Here is a 16,069-nt window from a genome sequence, read left to right as displayed (position 1 = left end):
AATAAATACTTTCTTGCTGCGTTAACAACGTTTTCTCTGACCTTTATATTTAGTTAAAAAAATGCTACTATGAACTTGACGAAAAAAAAAAAACACACATTTGTTGCGTTTTTATTTGATAAATTTGTAACTTATACAATTATATATTTGCCTCTAGTTTTTAAATTGTTCTTTTAAAGAAAGTTTATATATAAAATTTTTTCAGTTGTATCGTTTTATAAAATATTTGTTTAATTAAAAACTCAGATAAGATGTTTTCACATTTCTGCTTTCTAGCTCAGCCGGAAAGCTCTTATAAGCAAAAGTCAAAAGGCCCGCGGGCAAGTCAACTGAGTAGAAAACACGTTGTTTAACAGAGCAAAAGGCGAAAAATGTCGTAAATCAAGAAAGAAAATCATAGATAGTGCTCCTTAGAGCTCCCTCGACGCGTAAGCCTGACGTGTTTTCATTGCTTCAAACTAGAGTATGAACACGATATTAAGTAAAACTTTTGCAACACGATTATACCATAATGTTCGTATTGATATTTGATATAGCTTTTGATATTGAATTACTATTTATGGCATAACTTAAAAAAGCGCTTCTTAATGTAAGTATTTTGCTTATGATTTAGTACAAAGTATCTAGCTTAAACATACATGCTCTTTCAAATACTTTAAACAGTCATTAAGGTCTAATTTACGTAATTAATGCTTTCAATTTTTAGTTTTTTAGTTTTCTGATCAGTGAGGTTACAGAATAACTTAATCTTGAACGAATACAACCAAATTTTTTAAATAATCTTATTTATTTAATTTTTTTTAGATATTTAATTCTTTATTAAAACATTAATTATGCGCTCGTAATGTCTACAGTAAACAGTTAATAAAGTTGGTGAACAGTTTGTATCTTAATTTAACAAAACTTATTTTTTTAATTAGTTTTTTGAACAACTTTGATAAGCAAAATACACAAATTTATCAAAAAAGAAAACTAAAGTAAATAGTTAAACCGGTATTCAGATCGATTAAACAAAAATACTACAGATTTATTGTTTCATATTTTGAAATAAAAAGGACTAGCAGCTGTAGAAATTAAAGACTAAACTTTGATAATACTTGGGTGCACTTAAAAAATTATTTGTGATTTGTTAGTTTAGTTTTCATAATAGCTTAAAATTAATACTTTTTCAGTTCAAAAACATAATTTGAATTTAATTTAAAGTTTTTGCACATTTATATTTTGTGGTTTTTTTTTTCCAAAAGACTTTTTTTTTATAAGCTTAGCTGACCTTATAAGCTATACTACTGCGGACCTTTAAAAGTCATATTTTATACTTTTTTTAATGTTTTGAAAGTAATACATTAAAAACATTTTATACTAAAAAATGAAACTTAATAAAAACACTAAGTCATTACTTTTTTATATTTGTTTTTTTAAATCAAGAGCTTATTAATAGTTAACCATTTTCTGCTATTCATTTAGTCAAATTGTTACTAAAATATGTAAACATTAAATAATATAAAAACTATTATACTAGTTTTGTATTTTATAACCCATAAAGCTTTTGACATAACTTTTAAAAATGATTTGCAAGAGTTTATATTAAATACTAGTTTTATATTACATTATTAATAGATCGTAAAAGTATATTACCAAACCAAAGTTTTAAGATAAAGTCAATATAGTTTAAACAACAAATTTTTCTTGTTTTATATTATACATGTTGCATTGTTATTTACGTATTATATTTAGTTATTTCTTTAGACTTTTCAAGAACTATAGTTTTCTTTTTCGATGATTTTCTTTTATTTTTTTTTGTACAGAAGAAAACTATTAGTATGAAAAAAATAAATATATTTTATATGTCAGTTTTATACACAACATATTTATAATTCATATTCGATTAAATACTGAACGGTTTTTAAATTATACATTCCAGTTATTACCAGTTTTTTCATAGTATCGCATAGAATAAGTTTTAAACTTAAAAAAACACATTTAGTCTACTATTGCATTGCAAAGGATCAAATACGTTAACGTATATTTTTAACTCTGTAGTTTAAGTTCAATTTACATGTATAGGTTAAAGTTGCTTCAGTAAAAAAAACATGCTTTAACTTAATTTTTTTAAAAGTAACTCTAGACTGTTTGTTTTATATTTACATCAATCCAAACAACAGTTTCTTGCAAGAAGTTTTAATATGTTTTGTTAATGAAAAACACTGCATTTTTGATTTTTTCTTAAAGTAAAAACAACTTTAAATTAATAATAATATGAAAATAATTTAAACTATTAAAGTACTTTAAATACACTGTTATACCTATTATAATTTTTTTTTTACCTCTAAACCATTTTGATTGTATTTTTAAGAAGACACAGGTGTATAAGTTCTTTTTAAAAGTACTATTACTTTTAATATTTAGACTGTTGACTAAATCTATGTAGCATTAAAATTTTATCTTTTTACAGTGACATGTAGAAGACTTTTTGTTTGTTATTTTCGATATTTCCAAGTAAAAAAATCAGAAAACTGCGATACACGGACCAAATGCGGCCTGAAAAGCAAAATAAAATGCAACCCGGGATGAGCTTTCAAAACTGAAAAATTTACTTTAAAACAATAACTATTACTTTTTAATATGGCTAAAAATTGGAACTAGTCTTATAGTTTTATCACTTTTATGGTGTATTCTTTTTATAATGACTGCTAAAACAATCTTAAAAACTATAATCTGCTTAAGCCTTTGTTAAAAATACGGTCCGCGAGAAATTTATTCCTGCAAAATTCACGCATTTTATGAAAGGCTGCCGAACTCTGTCTTAGCGTAAAGGAAGATCAATTGTGTAATGCAATTTTTTTATAACTTTATTTTTAAAAGCTTATCTAAAAAACTTTTTCAAGTTAAAAAAGTATCAGTTGATGACTTTTAAAACTTAAATTTACTAATAATTTATTTAAATACCAAAAAAAAAATTTATTACAATTGAAGTTTTAACTCGGGTTTTGTTATCATATCAGTTTAACTTCAACTAATTTTTACGAATTCATAAGATGGTTTACCAATTAAGGTTTCGTTTATTGACAAAATAGCATTAGATTAAACACTAAAAGTACACTCTCTTAGTTTTATAATACCGGCTCAAATTTAAGCGCCAGCGCGTAGACACTGAAATCATTAATTCCACACAACAAAAGTCGTTTTGATGATATATTTTCTAAAGCTCGAGCCTAGCTAAAGCCGCAAGACACGCGAGCGTTCGAGAACCGGCTACCGAGTTTCATCACAATGCTTTTACTTCAATACATTGCTTTTATTATTACTGCTGCTGCTGCAAAGTTACCTTGACATATCGGCTGTGTTTCTCAACGGAAAGATCGAGAACGTCTTCAACAGCGCATATTATTGCCTGCGGCCTGAGTTTGAGTTCAATATTTCGTTGTGTCGTCTGCGCGGATACATAAAGTCGCCGAAATAACGGTGGTTAAAATATTTTCTACAAAAGTTGATGCAACCAGGTTTTTTAAAAGATATACGTTTCCATTAAACTAACCTTCGTACGGTATTATAAATATTTTTTGTTATATAAAAATCCGACTTTATCTAATACTAGTAGTGCTTAATAAAAAAAATGTTTTAATCTGTTTTACTTTAAGTTTTTACTGTAAAAAATAAGTTTTAAAAGAATTTTTAGGTTTTTTCGTAAAAAAATGTATTAAACACAAAATACCCTTTAACTTTAAAATCACAACTTAGTATATCGTTATTATTATTTTTTTTAATCTTTGATTACTACATTTTTTAACATTAGAGTTAATAAAAATTTAAATTACGTTCAAATTTAAGTTTTTTCAATAAACATCAAATTTGTTTTAAATTTCTTTGTTTCATAAAACATAAGCATTACTAAGTATCTATCTTCAGTCATTAAAACCTTTTAAAGTTATAAGATTATTTCATTCAAATTAATCATAAAAGTAAATACTTCTTTAAAACTGATAAACTAAAGTTGTCTTTTTAACCTGAACCAAAATTCAGAACTAAGCTGTTCATTTTGAAAGTTTTTAATTAATATAACTTTGTTTTAAATAACAACACCATAAACAAATAATGATAAATTTAATTTTAGGATTTATTTATTTTTGCTTAAATCTAAAAGTCGGTGTTGAAAGTTTTGCTTGATTATTGGTTATTTTCAAATAGTCTTTATAGGTTTCTATTTACTTTAGTAAGAAGATACCAAGTTAAACAACATACTACTTGGTAAACTAGCAAAAGCAAGTAAAGTTTTAAAAATATTGTAGCTTAATCATCAATCATTGGTTTTAGGTTAACCGTCGATGTTAATTAAGTTCTAACTTAAATTTAGAATGCAAAGTTTCATCGTTGCAAAACTAGTTTAAAGCTTTACACGGTTTTTTTAAGTTTGAAGATAATCATTAATTGACTTAAACTAAATTTCGTTTGCAATGTTTTGCTATAAACATTGTAACTACGAAAAGTTTCAAGTTCATTACTTTTTTATCAAAAATGACTAATTTTAAGGTCAAAACGAGATAACATCTAGTAGAAAGTGTTTACCGAATTTTCGTGCATAAATACTGACTTGAAAAATATCTGTTTTATCTAAAATGTAAATAAAACTGTCTAAAGCATTGTAACTATAATACCAAAATACAATAATATTATGGTAATGTACGATTATCACTGAAAGTTAAGTAAAACACAGTAGTGAAAAGTTAAAAAGGGCTAATTCTAGCTTGTATATACCAGGCAATTTAATACAAAAACTATGATAGAAAAAATTATAGTCTGTTTAAATCAACAATTAAAACTAGTACTTTAAATATTTAAGATACACTAAAAATATATAAATGATTGATATTTTGTTTTTTTAAGTAGTTTAGAGAAACATGAAAAAAATTTTTTCATTCAACTTGCATCTTTAAAATCTTATATCATGTCGTACACGGCAAACATTTTTACTAATTAAAGTTGTACCTAAGTAATTATTAAAAAACTTATAAAAAATTTTTGCATAAGTAAAATAAAATGAGGAAACAGTTAAGTTATATTTAGCTGAAAAGCCTACAAAAATTTCCTTGTTACATACGTTTTTTTTTTGTTGTTGATTTTTTCTCTAAAATTTTTATGTATAGACCTACAAACTTCGTATTAGTTTATAAAATTGTTACATAAACTAAAAGTTGATAACAATTTAACGTCATTGCGCAATCAATATATCTTAATGGTTGGACTTGTCAAAGTTATTTTGTGTTTATTCATAAATTAAACTTAATTAAAGCCTTTAAAACAAAGTTTTAGCATAAAATTTGTTAAAAAAAAGTTTTATAGGTTTTTGAAAACAGATTAAAAAAAATCGTTTAGGACTAACTAAGTTTTAAATTATTTAATAAAAATTAAAAAGTATTTTTATACACATAAAAGTCTCAAATAAAAGTTTGTCAAAACAACTCAAAATTATCTTTAGTTTATATGTAGCAAAATTTATGCAGAAATAAGCAAAAATAATCTCAAAAGCTTGAACAAAATTAAAATTAATGTTTACTTTGAAAAAGTAAATCTGCCTCTTTATTCAAACTCAGAAAAAAATTAACAAAATTAATAAAGATATGATTAAAGTTTATCTGTTAAAAATTGTGTAGAACAGCGTTTTTTATGCGCAGAATATATTTTGTTTGAGATTGTATTCAATGATATTATTTTTATGTAAACTTTAATTTAGTAGAAGAAAATTAAACATTCTACAAAAAAACATTGATGCTTACTTTTATAAATTGTTTTTTATGTACATGTATATATATTGAATTGAAGTCAATCACTTCTATTAAAGAAAATTAAAACTTAAACGTCCATTGAATATTTAGTAAATTTTAAATAATAACTATAACTTTTTAGTAACAAAATACCCGATTTATATTACGATTAATTGTTTATTTTTTATCAAAACGTTTACAACAAGGTTTATTTACTATAAAATCAAATTATTCAAAAACACTTTACAAAAATGCTTTCCTTAAAAATTAATAAGTTATTAAAGTCTTACAAACAATGTATAAAAGTACTGAAACTATACATTTTTTTACTCATTTACCACATAACTATTTTCAACACATATTTTTATTTTTTCTCAAAGCGTTAATTTTCAAAATTATTGTATACAAACTTTGCGCTACAGTACGTTTTTATTTCTATTACAATCAGCATCTATTATAAATGTTATCAGCATCTATTTAAATTAAATAACATATTTAAGTTTTTTTTTATATATAATTATTTCAGTGCAAAAATCAGTAAAATGTATTTCAAAACTTCAGTGCCGAAATTTTTTCAGTGCGAAAATCAGTAAAATGTATTTCTAAAAATTTCGTAACATCTCTAGTTAAAGTCTTAATTAAACCAAATAATTTTAACTTGTTAAACTTGATATGTAACACGAAGTTTATTATTCGTTTTTTACGCCATGAATAACAGGTTTAAGTCATTTTGTATGTTTTATGTTACCCTGCTAGATAAATAAGCGTAAGAACAAGTATTAATCGCTAATTGTTCTATCTTTTTAAGAAAAAGCAAATAAAGTTAAGTTTTATTTTATTAAAATTTAACAAAATAATCCAAAACTGAAATGAATACATTTTTGTATTTCAAATGCAGTTTTCAATAAGTATTTTCTGTAACAACAAATTTTAAAGTTTTCATAATCAAAACTTACACTATCTATAAACATATATTCATATATATATATATATATATATATATATATACAAACAAAAACTTATGAAAAATAGTGGCTTGCTATATTGCGTATTAACAAACAAAATAGAAAATTATAATTTAAATAAAAATAGAATTATTTCGTACATAAACATGGTAGGATAGATTACAAGTTTTTGTTTTTCTAATCCTTTAAAAACTGATTAGAAGCCAAAAGAGTTTTATTTATTATTTAAATTTGTTGATGAGTATCAGTAAACTGTACTACAACCTGTTTAAATTTTAAAGTGTTTATAATCTATAAGCTATATTTTTTTCTATATCTAAAAGTTGTTTCTTTCAAGTGATACAAAAACCCTTAAGCTCTTATACTCTTGTGAAATCTTTAAACTTTTTTTTGGGATTTTAAATAATTTTTTCGATTACAACGCAAAAGTACTGACTGCTTGGGTATCTAAGAATATATATTTGTATACTATTACCACAGTTTGCTTAAAAATTAACTTTTAATTTTTTAGAAAATCATGTATAACTCTTGCGACTAAATAGACTACCTTAATTTTATTTGTATTTTTATAATACCAAAAATTATAAACCGAAAATTCTTTCTATATACCAGGTTCTTTGAAAAAATTTCTGAGATTTCGTTCACGTGTTCAATATACTATATCATTTTCAACATTCTTCAAATTTATTTGATATGTAATACGTTTTTTAATGTTTTTCATCGATTATTTGTTTACTTCTTAAACTTGTATACTTTAAGAACTTATTATGATTAGTAGTCTAATTTTGAAAATTTTTCTTTGAATTTTTTATAACGATATCAAACATTTCAAAAAGATAATTTTAAAGTTGAATTCCCGTTTTAGTGTTTTAAAAAAGATATAACTAAACTTGAAAAATTTTTAGAAGTTTCTGACCATTTTTATTATTTTAAAGTTAAATTTTGCAAAAAAAAAAATTGTTTATTTTCTGAACTTTATAACTAAATTTCAGCGAGGTTAAGTTGGAAGTTAAACCTTTGATGTTAATTATTAAACAAAACGCTTAATGTAAGTGTAGAAATGCTAATTGTTTTACATTAGAAATAAAGCACTATTAAAAAAAATCTTATTGAACAAAGCAATAAAATGGTTTTAAAAACGTAAGTAAAAAGTTTAAAATTTATATATGTAAGTATACAATAAAAATACAATAATGTTAAATTAATAACGTAAAGTTTTTATGCTTATAGTTTAAGCTTATTTGAGCTACTTACTGCAAACTTTTACACCTAACAAAAACCAGTGTTCGTTTTACAATTACAATTAGAGAACTTCAGCCCTTGTCAGTTAAAAAAAATTAATTACTTAAGTATTTTTTATAAGTTGAAACTTAGTTTTTAACACTTGCAGTGTATTATTGGAGGCAGTAATTAAATATTAGTCTCGTTTAAATTATTTTCTTTTACTTTATTTTTTAAAAAGGGAAGTTTTAATAAAGTATACAGTATAATTTTAATGAAAATTGTTTATAAACTATTTTGAATTGATTTTACTGTGAGCCTTCTTTCAAGTTTCTCTGTCAAAAAAAAACTGTTGTTCAGAGCTATGTTTTTATTTTATAAAGTTAAGCCAATGTTTTAAACTACAAATTAAAAACTTTTCACTTATTTTTTACATATTTAAAGCTACAGTCTATGTGAGTTTAATAAAAAGTCACAAAAATTTCAACCCTTTAATTTTAAATATTTCAACAAACAAATAAGTTGTTTTAGATATTTACTATCTATCTTTTTCAAACAATATTGCATACCCAATATAGCCAAGTTAGCTTAATTAACTTAAAAGTTTAGTCTTTTGCGTTACGTAGCTCGTTTAAAGTTTTTTTTTTTACTAACAATACATAACTTAAAAATTTTTACAAGTTTTAAAAAAATTAATAATTAAAACATAGCATTAGATTATTTTTATAGTTTGTAAATTAAAGATAAAAACTAGCTTTTGAAAATATTCAAGCCATTTTCAATCTTATAAAGTTGAACAGATGTGTAAAGTTTTTGGTTAAAATTTGTTGTTAAACAAATATTAAGTATTATGAAGATACTTTTTTATGTGAACTGGAAAACTTATGTTTTCGTAAAATACCAAAGTGGTATTTTTTGACTAGTGGTTTACAAGCTTTAATAGTACGTTTCTTAAAAGCCTCATTACTTTGTAATTTATTTGCACTTAATGAATTAAAGAGTATAATAAACAAATTAAAAATATTTATTCTTCTTTCTAGCAATCGATTTTTTTTTTATCACGATAATAAAATTACTTTTAATTTTGCTTGATTTTAATTTAAGCACAACTTTTTTTTTCAATACGCGCGTATATTAAACCTTAACAAGTAATAAATTAGAAAGCAGTCATTTTATAAGTAGTTGATGAATTAAGTCGTCGACTAGCAAGGTTTTTATATTAATTGATAAAATTAACAACAAAGATCTGTTTTTTAAGAAAATAACTGTATTATATTACTTGTAAAAAAAAAACCTTAATAAAGTCTTCGACCAGTTTTACGTCCTTTGAAAAACTTAATTTAGTCAAAAAAAATTTTTGGGAAATAAACTAAGGATACATCAGCAATTTAAAGGTAATTTGTGTTTTTACAGCTTTTTAATATTATAAGATGTATTTTCAGTTTAAAATATTAACAATATGTAAAATAAACATAAAATTAACAATTTACAGTAACCTACCGATAGTAATGTTTTATGAACACAGCCAAGCTATGCGTACTTAATAAGAAGTTCTGGTCTTTAATATAAACTATGTTAAATTTAAATAAATAAAAAATCACTTGATTTTAGAGATTATAAATAGATATAAATTATGTAAAACAAAATGTAGACATTCACGAGAAGTCACGACAAGCGTTCTTTCTATTAATGTTTTTTGAAGTACTGCGTTTATTTTTTATTATATCTAAACCTGTAGTTTCTAAATTTATCTTGTATCGCCTATCCTTAAGATTTATCAAAATAACACTGCTCAGATTAACAGAAATCAACAAATGTTCAAAATATTAGCAAAAGTTTACAAGCTAGCGATAGTTTAATAACCTTTGCTCACCTATGTTAAAACAAAGTTAAGTCAAAATTCAATAAACCAGAAACTGTTTACCTACAGTCATTTATTACCTGAAACATAACTAAAGAAATTAAAAAATATTAGAACTGTAATTGAGCATTTGAGACTTATTCTAACTTGGTAGATGATTAGTTGTAACTAAATAAAGTAAGGGACATTTCAAACAGAATAATGGGCGAAGGACCTTCAATTTAAAGTATAACCAGAGTCTATCAAGTAATATATTGAGAAAGGTTATGTAGCATTTTCAAGTTGGAGCAAGTTTTTCATTGGAAAACTACTCGAAGGCTGCACTATACAGATAATAATTAATTAATGAGCTGTAGTTGTTTAAAATAATTATAATGGTATATATAAGAAAATTACTTTAAACGAAAAGTTAAATAAGTTAAGCTAAACAAAACATTTTATTATTTAACTAAAAAGTGTTTACTTTTTATTAAACTAGGAGCCTTAAAAAAAATCTTAATATTTTTAGAATAAGTAGTCGATTTGCCGCCCCCTGTTATTAAGGATATAAAATGATAAAAACTTTAACATCGAACAAACTGCTAAGCACAGATGGTAATTGCAATAAAATCGAACAAGATTTAAAATGTTTATCACATTAAAATATATAATTGCATAAAAAATCTTGGCTATAAGCTTTTTTTATTACTTTTCCACTACTTAAAAACAAAGTCAAATGTTTTATAAGTTGTTCTATGCAAATGGGATATTTTACCACTAATACTGCATCTTGATCAAAGCTTTATGATAGTCTATTAAATGTACAAATCATGAAACAATTTTATGCTGCAAATTAGGACGCAAAAAAATAGTTCATATACCATCTAAAAGTGTACTTGTAGTTACATGAGACAAATGATTGCATTTGTAGATTCTTTATAACACCTAGACAGAGGTACCCAACGTACGGCCGTAAAAAGGTAAAAACTAAGAGTAACTTATAACGCTACGTAATTTTTAGCTTGAAAAAAAAAACTAAATGAAACACAGTTTTATATAACAAACATTTTTAAATGTGCTCAACTTTTAAAAATGAAATTTAAGCTTAAAATTAAAACCAACTTTTGTCGAAAATTATTAAACTTGTTATTTAAAATACTTTTTTAAATGTAGCTAAATGTTTTAGTAAATTAATAAGCTACTAAATACATCGCATGGTTGTTTTTTGCTTCAAAAAATTTAATCATTATTTTTACAGTAAAGAAAACCATGTCTTTGTTGCTGAACTTGCACGTAGGAACTGCTTACTGATCAAGGATACAATTAGGACTGTTTAGTAACTTCAAAAAAAGGCACCGACAAAAAAAAAACTTTGTAGTTCGTATCACTTCTTATTTAAACTAGATCATAGCCCAACACATTTGTTGGTAAACTCATTAAAAAAGAACTATGGTAATTTTGTTACTATAATGTGGTCAATCAAAAACGAGAACTGACTAGTAAGATATAAATATAAACTTTCAATTGAAACATGTACAAGATTCATTAAAAAATTTAGCTCATCACTAAAACTAAAGAAATAACTGATTATTTATTGCATATAAAGCAGTAAGGAGGGAGGTGGGGTGGCTAGACTATGACAAGAGACTTATAATAGGTATCCTGGAGTTTACGAAAAAGAGCAATAATTTTCTTAGGCGTATTTAAGAATAGTTTTGATAAATATAATAGATATGACGAGAAAATATCTTGCGCACAGTAGATTTTTAAGAAACTTTATTGGAGGGGGACCATTGCTTTTTAAGTTTTTCCAAAGGGAGCGTTATAAAAAAAAGTTTTGGAAACCATGGTTTAAACACAATTAGCAATTTTTCTAACGTTTTTTTATTTGTAGTATAGTTTTAGACATTTATTTAGTTTTTTTTTAAGCTGTATTTAGCCCAACTCATTTTTTTATGTATAAAACAAAAATCATTAAATGTTTACAATTATCAAACAGCAAGGTTTAAAAGAATATGTTGTATTAAAAATAGCTTATATGTTTCCCAATTCGCTTGGAACTTCATGTCCTGGACAAGACGTTAAAAGGTATCCGTGGTGTGCGACTCGATAACCGAAAGGTTCTTCGTGCACTAGGTTCTAAGACCGAATATTTTGAGCACTTTTTTGGTCGTTCTATAAACTAATTAGCTTATGAAGAAGAAAAATTTACTTTTCAAAAGGGTTGATCATACCAATTGATCATCAGACCACAGGATTTCGGTAGACTGGGATAGACTTCTCCTGATTTGGACTCATTAGCCGGTCTCAATTAAAAAAACTGCAGTCTTCAATCTACATACGATTTGTAGATGCAAGCATGAAACAGCTTTTTGCTGACATTGATCAGTGACGTCAGCATTGTCTTTTGTCGTGCAACATTCAATAATGCGTGCGTGTAGTACAAGTAAGACTTTAAATTTATATATATTTTAGTTAAACTGCTACATGATTATAATTAAACTATTTGTATGGATTTCTAACGTTCTTACAAAAAAAATGTTCTCAGTATCTTATTGATAAAGTTTTCGTCAATCAAAAGCTATATGAAAAATAATAAGAAAACCATTTTGTTTATATTAAATGTTGTCTTTGGTTGTTACTGGGTAAATTTAAATCATATGTACTTATTCTTTCTGTGTTTTAAAAGACAAGCCAATTAGCTAAAAACTTACTAGTTAAATAAAACTGACTACTGTCATTAAGAAATAAAACTAACTTAATTAAAAAGAACATTTTTAGTTAATGAAACTATTCCAGCATACTTTTTCTTTTAAAAAATTCAAAAGTGACCAACTTAAAAACTACATACTTGTTTAATTTTTATATTAGGTAAAAATAATCTTTTTTTTAATAAGATTTTACAGAGTTTTTACTTATCTCATGTGAGCATTTAGTTTTGAATATAGAATATATTATTTTAAAAAACCGTTTAAATGAAAAATTTACAATTGTTGAACCCTTGTTGGTCAAGCATAGTAAAACGATCTCATAACAACTATTCTTTATTAAACATATATTATCAAATGTCAACTTATTGGACAATACTTTCTTTTAATAACTATTTTGAAAATAAATGAGTATTTAAAGTTATCTATCAGGCAACTTTGAAAGTAGAGTCGAAGTTATAAAAATAACTGTTAATTGTAAGGATAAAGTTTAAATTCGTTTTACAATTAAAAAGTTTGCTGAAAATGTTTTTAATTTGCACTAATATACGTTGAAATTTATTAAAACTTAGATGAATTTTTTGTTAATTGTTTTAGGAGAAATCCCTATACGAATATAAAAAAGGATATTTTTTTGATAAAACACAAAAAACACTACAAATTAAAAAAAATACTTATGACTAAATTTCAGTGTGACATAAAAAAATCATATTTGTAAACCAAAATTTTAAGTAAATTTTCAAAAAACAGTTGTTGCAAATTACAGAACTGATCAAGAAACATAATTGTAAAAAAGCTCCACTAATATCAAGCCATAACAGTTTTTGAAGACCTAATATAGTTGGAGCTTAGTTTGAAATTTAAGTCCTGTAACTACTTGTTAATTAAAAAGTTAGTAAGCTTAGTTGTTTTACTGTTAATTTCTGTAATCTTTTACTGTTTAATTTTGTGTATGAACTTGAAATTATTTATTTTTTATTATTCTCTTTTGCTTAAACTTTATTTGGTTACCTTAATAATAGTGAACCAGCCAGTTATTTATTTTTTACTTGCATACTATTAACTTTGTTCTTACAATTTATTCAAAAGAATATTATAGGATCACGTCTATTTTTAAATATTTTTTGATGACTCTTGAGTCGTGATCTTTCTATTAATGTTTAATTTAAGTAGTGTATCTTTTGATCAAGCGTTGTTTAGTAAGACCTAGCAAATTTAAAGTTAAAAAAATATTTTTATATTGAACTTAAATTAAAAATGTTTTTACAAAACGTTGTTTTTGTTTTAAGAACTTTCCACTTTGAAAATATATCTCATATAAACATTAAAAAACTTAGCTCTACTAAAGCTATTTAGTTTTTCTTCAGTTTATTATTTCTTTTTTTAACCATCAAACAAAAATTATTTTCAGTAACCTGTCGCTTGAGTGCACACTTTTGAGACAACTGTAAGAGAATACTGAAAAAGTCTTTTATATACATACATTTAACAGAGCTGCCATGGATTAAAAGAAATTCCAGGTTTTCTTAACTTTATAAAGGTTTTTGAAAGTATATTTTTTACTTCATTTTTTAATTAAATTAAATTTAAGGTAATAAGTTGTCTGAATCAGTTTAAAAACAGTTATCTATGACAATGTTGAATAGTTATCGTAAAGAAAATTTAATTGTGTTTTATAAAGACTACAAACCTAAACTTATTTTATATCATAGAATTTCGTTTCTAACCTTTCGTTTATTATACATGTAAAAATTAATAAAAATTTTTAGCTTTTTTAATGATTTTTGTTTAAAGTTCCAGTTTTTATGGCAACCCTAATTAAACGTTATATAAGTAATGATAATCATTAAATAAAAGTTCTGAAAACATAAATTAAATATTCTTTTTTAAAGCTACTAGAAGTGTTAAAATATTGTGTTGTTTTGTTATACTCAAAATATATATTTTTTTATTACTAAATGCACCTTACTATGCTAAAGAGACATGGGACAAAATTACTGGTAAAGCTATCAAAAATGCTTTCATGTAGGAAGATCTTGAGTGAAATATAGATTATGCATTGATAAATTAAAAACACTAATTTTTTAACCAGCCCTTTGTAGACATGAATTAAAAGCCATTGATGATGAAATTAGTCAAGTTTTTCGTGAAGAGCAAATATTTTTTTCTACATAGAAAGAAATAAATGCAGGCCACAAAACCTAGAATTTGACAATTTAGGTTAGAAAACCTGGAATTTTAAATAAATTTTACATGTTAATTAGTAAAATTTTGATTTATACACAAAAAATATATCATACAGATATTTTTTTTTGTCATCGTCAAAAAAATCTTTATTAAAAAACACATTAAAGTAGCTTTACAGTATTTTTTCAATGTTGGTATACTACTTAACGCAGTTTTTTACCTTAGTCTTAAATTTAAACTAAAAACAGACCAAAAAACGTGTACTTTTAAAAAACTAAGTGAAATTCAAAAGACCCTGAAGAAACTTTTCAACACTGTAAATGAAAATTTTACAACAGATTAGTCAATTTATACCTAAACGACAAGCCACTATAAAAATAAATGTTTTAAAGTGCATGTAGTTTCTCGGATAACTCGGCTGCATTGTTCCTTATAAATTTTACTATAATTATTTTGTATACTTTTGTTTCCATCATGGGGTATTTGGGAGTGGTCAGTTTCGCACGAAGGATCATTTTTGCACAAGTGACAATTTAGCACAATAAAAAGTAAAGAAAAAAGTTAAAAAATTAATTTACCATCCAAGGGACATCCATAAACTTCAGTAAACTTATTTTTTAACTTTTTTCTGGTGCGAAATTGTCACTTGTGCAAAAATGATCCTTCGTGCAAAACTGACTAGTCCCCAAATGATACAGTGATAGTAACAAAAAAACTATAAGAAAAGAAAAAACTGACCAAGGGTAAGGGGAACAGTGTTAGTTGAAAAAAAGAAATTATAAAAAAAATAAAATAAAAAAAGTTACCGACCAAGGGTAACAGTGATAGTAAAAATAATTATAATAAAGTTTCAACCCTTGAAAAAAGTTCCTTTTTGCATTTTTAACACCTAACTGGGGTATATAGTATAGTTTAAGGGTACACTATGTTGTTTACATAATTTTTTTATTTACGTTTTTTCTCCTAAATTTTACATTTAGTATGTAAGAAATTGCTCCTTATATTACTACTCTCAAATTTATTTTTTGTTGAAATTTGAAAAAAAAAAAAATTGAAAAAAAAAAAACACTTTATGGCACACAAATACGTAACCAACTAATAGACAGAACTCAAGCGGCATGTTACTGTGTAAAAGTTTTAACTTAAAAAGTCAAGCTTGTACTACATCCTACTTCGTTTTTGACACTTTTTCGTTAAGAAAACCTAAACGTTATCTAAAAATTAGCAGATTGAAATTAGTTAAGAACTAATTACAGCAGTTCCATAGCTCAAAACAAAAATTATCTTACAAAAATTTATTAATGTCTTATAGTTGTACTCTTTCTTGCAAGAGTAATACATTTTGTAAAAAAAAACATTTTAGAGGAACTTATAAGTAAGACAAACCTT

The sequence above is a fragment of the Thalia democratica genome, chromosome 4, assembly GCF_965202585.1.
Source record: "Thalia democratica chromosome 4, ktThaDemo2.hap1.1, whole genome shotgun sequence".
Lineage (NCBI taxonomy): Eukaryota > Metazoa > Chordata > Thaliacea > Salpida > Salpidae > Thalia > Thalia democratica.
Note: the sequence above shows the minus strand (reverse complement) of the source record.